A 7,643-nucleotide genomic window follows, 5' to 3' on the forward strand; every position below is an offset into this window, starting at 1 on the left:
TTATTCATTCATTCATTCATTCATGTATGGCTGTACGTGGTAATGTCATACTTTGAAATGCAGGTAATGGTTTAAGGTGATGTTGGTGCAGGTCTATTTCTGCAGAATGAAAAATGTCAGCTTTAGTAAACTACAACTTTTTTTTTTTTTTTTTTTTTTTTTTTTAACATTTTCAACTTTAAGGAAGCTGAAGTTTTTTTTTCAACCCCTGCTGAGGTTTAAGAACAGTTTTTAGAAAAGGCCTCAGGTCTTAATGGGAGGTTTTGACTTTCTGGGAGTGTTTCTTCCACCTCTGGTTCTCTGTTCTCTGTGCAGTGTTATAACATGTTGTGCAATCTACTAAATTCTCCAAGTAATGCAATAGCCAGCTGCAACATTCTACCTAAACAGAAAACTAAAATGAAATGAATTATTTGGAATGAAAAGTGTTTTATTTTTTCAGAGGGCAATTTCAATTTTTATTGCAATTTATGATAAAACACATTGTAAATGTGTAAAAAAAAAAAAAAAAGACTGGAGTGTAAAATATTATGTTGCAAGAATGTAAGCAACAGAATTCATGATTTCCATTATGCACATTTGTTTTTTGTTTTTTTTAAAAATTTATTTTATGTAATGACCCAGTCATGTTCAGAATTAATAGTAGAAAAAATTTAATAAATAAATAATTCTAAATAATGTGTCATTCTTGCATAGGCTGATGTTCATAAACACCTACACAAACACAGCCTGTAACATTATACCCCAAAGGTAGCCTGCTATCAACCTGCAACCAGTAATGAAGGCTGCCTTCTGATTCACTGTTAATGTTGAAAAATGATGTTTAAAAAAAATCATGTTCTCATTTTTATTTATCCATCTGCTCAATATCCTAACCGCTTAGTGTGATGAAGGGTCGCGGAGAAGCTGGAGCCTATCCCAGCAGTCTGGGCGACAGGCAGGGTACGCCCTGGACAGCTTGCCAGTCCATCGCAGGGCCACACAGAAACAAACAACCACACTCATGCTCACACTTACTCCTATGGGCAATCTAGAGTAACCAATTAACGTAACATGCATGTTTTTGGATGGTGGGACGAAGCTGGAGTACCCGGAGAGAACCCACGCATACACAGGGAAACACCTCGCCTCAGCCAAGGATCAAACCAGTGACCTTCTTTCTGTGACGCCACAGTGCTACCCACTATTCCACTGTGCAGCCCTGTTCTCATTTTCAATAAAAAATTTATCTTGGAAAGTGATAAAATAACTTGAAGGTTTATTGTTTCAATTAATGAACACGTGTTCAAATGTTGTTTTTCTGGTGCAAACATGAGTCTTTACAAACTAATGTGCTCATAAATGTTACGGGACAAATGTATTTGTTTACCACTAACTCTCTTATATGGATTTGATTTAATGAGGGTTTAATGAATTGATACACTCAGAATAAAACTTCATTATTTTGAAAGCAGTGCCTCTTACACTCTTACACACATTCCACTTCCTTCATGGGTCACAGGAACTCATATAGGCTGCGCTGTCGTAAAAATGTCAATCATTTCTGCATATTTGGCATTTTCTCACGGTTTTTCTTTTCTTTTCTTTTCAAACTGATGTCAGTTAAGAAAAGATACAGCCCAGTGGATCACTAATACACTGCCTTCACCTGACAGCTGGGGTAAAACCAGTAAAATGTGTTTCTGGCATTCAACATTGCAACTGAATTAATAATGAAAAAAAAAATCAGGTAATGGAAAATTGGAAAACATACTTATAACCTGATCAAAGCTTGAATCCAGTTACCAGTGAGGTAAAACTGCACTATCTCCTTTCGTCCGACAGGACTTTTTTTGTATTCAAATATAACTACTATTTCCATGAAACATTCACTCTTTGATTTAGAAATGTATTTTGCAGTTAAACTAATCAAAATAAATAAATAATACACAGTTTAATTTATTTGAATGACATTTAGCAAATAAACCTCAGGGATTTAAGTTAAAGTCAGAACAGACAGACCATTTCCAGAACAGATGAACGGGTCTCTATGTGCACCAGAGAACTGCTGAAAATCTGATGAATTTGATGAGCTCATCCTTGTTATTTAAAATGGCGCCACACACACCTAACATCACACATGCAGTGATTATTATAAACAGAAATAAATATTTAAAAAAAAAAAAGCAGCCATGCAGACATTATATGTTTTATTTATTCTCAGCCAGTTTACACTTCATTGAAAACCAGTTTCTTCTCTAGCAGCACCCGCTTTCAGCATCTACAGTGTCACATATAGCATACTGTGCTTCATAAATGTAAGACTTTCCGCTTTTCAGCCTTCCTGTTCATCCCCATGTCCTTTGCCTTTGCCTTTCTTGCCCCCCTTGCCCGTCTTCTTGTGGTAGTAGCATTTGGCAAGGACACAAACACACCGACAAAACTCACGGAAGTTCACCTCACCATCATGGTTTTTGTCCAGCATCTCCATGGCTTCTTCAATGTCATCTGCATTGATTTGACCCTGGAGAAAACATTTTTATGGTTAGATGATAGAATGAGAAAAGATGGAAAATGGTGGTGAATAAGCAGCTAGATAGTTTGGTTTATTTTTCATGAAGATGTATTGATTTCATGAAAATACCTTTAACTCAGGGCTTTGCATCTCTTGCTCAAACACCTTCTTGAGCTCCTCTTTGTTTAACTGCCGTTTCTTGCCTCCATCATCAGCATACTCCATGAATATGTCCACAATGTTTGTAATGACCTGATCTAGACGTGCCATGGCTGCAAATGGAAAACAGATGTAGATTTAAAAGGATGCAGAAAAGCGGCATGAAAAAGATGCACATTTTCCAGACACTGTCGTAAAACCTGCAGATTCAGAACTAATGACAAGTTTAACATTTATGTGCACAGGAAGTAAAAGTCAAACCCCGTGCACATCAACGGCATTCTGACTGAAAAAAGCTTTTTGTTGCAAAGTGGGAAATATAAATCAGCAGTAAGTCTCCTTCTTTCAAGCAGTCTTGTACATTTTATGATCAGCGTTTGAGTTGCATGCTTAATTCTCTTTCCACTAAAACTCACTTCCCACTCATGTTGCTCACCATGAGTACTCACCTTAGACTTCACGTTCACTAGGTGGAGCGAGATTGTGTCTTGGTTCCAGCTGAGACTGCTGTCAGAATCAGGAGAGTGTGTTCTTAAACACTAGACAGACTGTGTCTGACACACTTGGACATGCATTCAAAGCACACACACACACACACACACACACACTAGCGATGATTCATCCTGGTGAAATGCACTCGACTCCACCCATACCAACTTCACAAGTCCTGTCTCCCAGCTGAGCTGCTCACTGCTACATAAAAAGGACAATATTTTGTTTTCACACAGAGAAAATGGTCATAGTTCATTTTCATTACTTCTTATCAACAGATTTGTGCATATGTAATATCTCTTCTTATATCTGATTTTGATTTGAAGTTTTCCAAAAACTTGACACATTCATGGCTTTCTTGACTTTTGCATTTGCTCCAATTTGAATCAATTTTGCAACCATGCTTGCTACTGTGGGTCCTATGAAACCAATGCTTCACTAAATCTAGCATTATAATATAAAGGCTAGGATCACTCCCCCCAAAAAATGCTTTAATAAGTGACCATCTGTGACTGTCCTATGTTAACTCTGCACTGAGAAATATATAGCTTTAAGTTTTGTGTGTGACGCTCACCACATAGCAATGTTGACCGTGTGTCTGAACATGTTTGTATGCAACTCCTTACCTTTCATGGCCGCCTGACTAGGCACATTCATTTTCCATTTTCCACTAATCTGTTCCAGGGCTGTGGACAGGAAGCATTTTTCTTTTCTCTCAACCCCCCCCCACCCCCCCACCAAGTTCCCTCTGTGGGTCAGATCACTTTCTTCAATCAGATCATATTACTTTCACTTGCTGAGAAATATCAAGTGTCCTTTGCAGGAGAGGGAAGGGAACAGAGACTGTGTATCATGTGGTGTTCAAAAAGTTCATCTTATCACACACAGTTTGTGAGGATATTTGCATGACATTTTCTTTGCTGGAGAGGACCTGCTGTGCCTCTTCAGTGGTGAGTTTTCATCATGAATTTACCAGAACTTTCTTTTTCCTTTTTTAAAGTTATCTAAAATTAAACGTGCTAGGTGTTACTGTAGAATCATATGAAAATAAAAAGCAATTTGGGGTTCATTACCTTGGAACCGAGGTGTCCGAGTCCAGTCCTTGAAATCAACCTGCTACTTTTAGATGCATCCTTTCTCCAAGACGTCAAAATCAAATTAATGACTCTTTAACAACAGTAAATGATATGCAGATGAGAGAATTCAGCCATTTGATTCAGATGTGTTAGGAAAAGATGCATCTAAAAGTTGAACGACAGTAGCACTTGAAAAATGGACTTGGACACCCCTTGTCTTAGAACATATTTTTACGTACAGTAAGCACATATCTTATGCATAGAGTTTGACAATTTGCAGTTGTTTTTAGATACAGGGACCAAGAATACGGATGATAAATATTGTTCACTACAATTATGCTGCAACATTATCCAATAATAATTTAAACCAGTAAACCTCCAGTGCACTGTTAATGTGTGTATGTGTGCGGGTTCATTCATTAATTTTCTAAACCAGCTTAATCCGAGTAAAGGTTGGAACTGGAGCCATCCCAGCAGCCTTCGGGCGAGGGGCGGGGTACACCCTGGGCAGGTTGGCAGTTCATTGCACAACACAAACAGACGAACAATACACTCACTCTCATGGGCAATTTAGAGCAACCAAATAACCTAACATGCATGTCTTTGGACGGTACGAGGAAGCCGGAGTACCCGGAGAGAACCCACGCATACACGGGGAGAACATGCAAACTCCACTCAAAAAGACCACCATTCAAGCCTCCCTCCCAGACAAGGATCAAACCAGTGACCTTTTTGCTGTGAGGCCACAGTGCTAACCACCCCACCGAGTGTGCGGGTTGTTATCAATATTAGCTTTCAGGTAAATGTCTTGTAAGAATGCAAGCAGTGTGACGTTAGAAACACTGCCAAAAGCAAACATAATTTAAAAAAATAAATAAATAAAAAAAAAACTAGACAGCATCTGTCTTTATTTTTTTCACTTGTCTTATTCTACCAAAACAAACAAACAAACAAATCAGTCCTGGACAAATTAGAGCACTTTTGTGATGAACACTGGAACAAAATACCTGTCAAATGGTGCAGAAGTCTGATTGAGAGCGACAGAAAACACCTGACTGTCGTGGAAACATTGAAGGATTGTTCAACAAAATATTAGTTTATGAGTGACGTAACATATATAATTATATCATATTTGTTTGCTTTTACAAATATATATTTCCAATGAATCAGAATTATAAAACAATGTAGTAATTTTCATAATTTTTTTTTTGTTTATTAATACTTTTGTCAGTTTTTCCTTATTTCACAGTCAGCTGGGTTTTTTTTTTCCTTCTTTAATATGAGGGAGTAAATAGGAGTAAACAGGAATAAATAGGAGGGTATAAATAAATTTAGGAGGACAACTGTGTATACATATATATATATATATATATATATATATATATATATATATATATATATATATATATATATATATATATATATATATATATATATATATATATAAATTAAATCGCTTTTCTCTGGTCTTCCCAAAAACAGTATTTCTAGTTTACAACTACTGCAGAACTCGGCGGCACGAGTTCTGACAAGGACCAGGGGGCGGGAACATATTACATCTGTTTTAAAGTCGCTGCATTGGTTCCCCGTGCATTTCAGGATTGATTTTAAGGTTCTTTTAGTGGTTTATAAATGTCTTAATGGTCTTGGGCCTTCTTATTTATCTGACCTGTTTTTAAAGTATGAGCCCTCGCGGACCCTGAGGTCCTCAGGTACCGGCCTTTTAGTTCTTCCTAAAGTTTGTACCAAAACATATGGCGAGGCCACATTTCAGTATTACGGGCCTCGCCTATGGAACAGCCTGCCTGAGGGCCTCAGGGCTGCAGAGACTGTTGATGTTTTTAAAAAAACACTGAAGACCTACCTTTTTAGTTTAGCTTTTAACTAAGTTTTACCATTCTTATATTAGCCCATATTTATTCTTCTTTTTAGTTAATTTTATTTATTTATATATTTAATATATTGATTTACATCTTTTTAGTTCATTTGATTTATTTATTTTATATATTTATTTACATATTAGTATAAATTTTATTATTTTATTCATTTTTTAAACAGATTTTACTTTTGTTTAGTTATCACTCCAGCTCTCTCCTCATTGGGGTCCTCTTCACCAAGGGCTGCCCCTGCTCTGACTGCCTGGGTGTTGCTGTGGGGGCTGTCCCTGTCTGGTGGGTTGGGATCTGGCGCTGCAGCCTTACGGTTGTGGCGTGGGTCCTGTCTGCCCGGACCCGGGTGGCCCCCATGGTGATGGCTTGGGTGGTCTTGGTTGGGGATAGCCCTATGTGTAGAGGCTCCCTGAGAATATTGTTTCCTTATCTGGTGCACATCTGGTACAAATGCACCTAGCCATTCATCTTCTTTTAACTGTTACAGGGCAAATAGGACATGGGTGAGAGTGGTTGTGGGTGGGTGAAAGGGGATGTGTATGTGTGTTAGTGTTTTATCTATTTTGATGTAAATTGTTTTATAATGTTTTATTTTAATTGAATTGAATTGAATATATATATATTTATATATATATATATATATATATATATATATATATATATATATATATATATATATATATATATATATATATATATATATATATATATCACATTTGGTGAGTGATAAGAAAGTCAGTGAGGTTTGAAGGTTTTTTTGTCATCACTTCCTCTGCCCTCTTCAAACCTGTATCAAACGTGTAATTTTCCCTGTTAACTTGTTTGCCATCCCTTGGCCAAGAAACATTTAACAGCATGCATTACACTATTGTCTATATTTTATGCTTGGCGTTTTTCACAGTTATGAGTATGAACAATTTCGGCACAAACTGCAGCATACACAGCATAAGGCAGATCTCCATAGACGTCCAACACTTAGGACTCACTTCGCTAAGACAGAAATAAAATTACTTACCCAGACTTTGCCTCAGGTCTGTAAAGACCTGTTTAAACCGGCTGAACAGTCCTAACCACAAACGAGAACTAACCTTGTTTTTTTGTCTGGATGAGTCATATCTTTTCGAATAGGTGTTGTCAGTTCTTTGCCTTCTCATTGGTTCTGAGTGTGGATGGGATTAAAAGACTCAAGTTTGTAAGTTAAAAAAAAAAAAAGCACACTCTTATATAACAAAGTCACAACTAATTTTCTATTGTACCCAAGTTAATTGTTTTCAATCAAACCCTCTGACCACAAATAGACAGTGTTTCAAATGAATACATTTATCTCAATAATCCCCTTGATTGTAATGATTTTCAAATGTATAAATATCTGACATAGTGTTAATCTTGTGCAAGCAAGAAGGATAAGACGCTTTAAACCAATGGAATAGATTCCATAGCCTCCATCATTAATGTCTTTTAGCACAAAAAACTTCTCATGAGTTGTTTCAAATTAAACGCCTAGTCAGTTAGATTGTTGAAAATACTCTGACC

The sequence above is a fragment of the Telmatherina bonti genome (assembly GCF_933228915.1).
Source record: "Telmatherina bonti genome assembly, chromosome: 5".
In the NCBI taxonomy this organism is placed as follows: Eukaryota; Metazoa; Chordata; class Actinopteri; order Atheriniformes; family Telmatherinidae; genus Telmatherina; species Telmatherina bonti.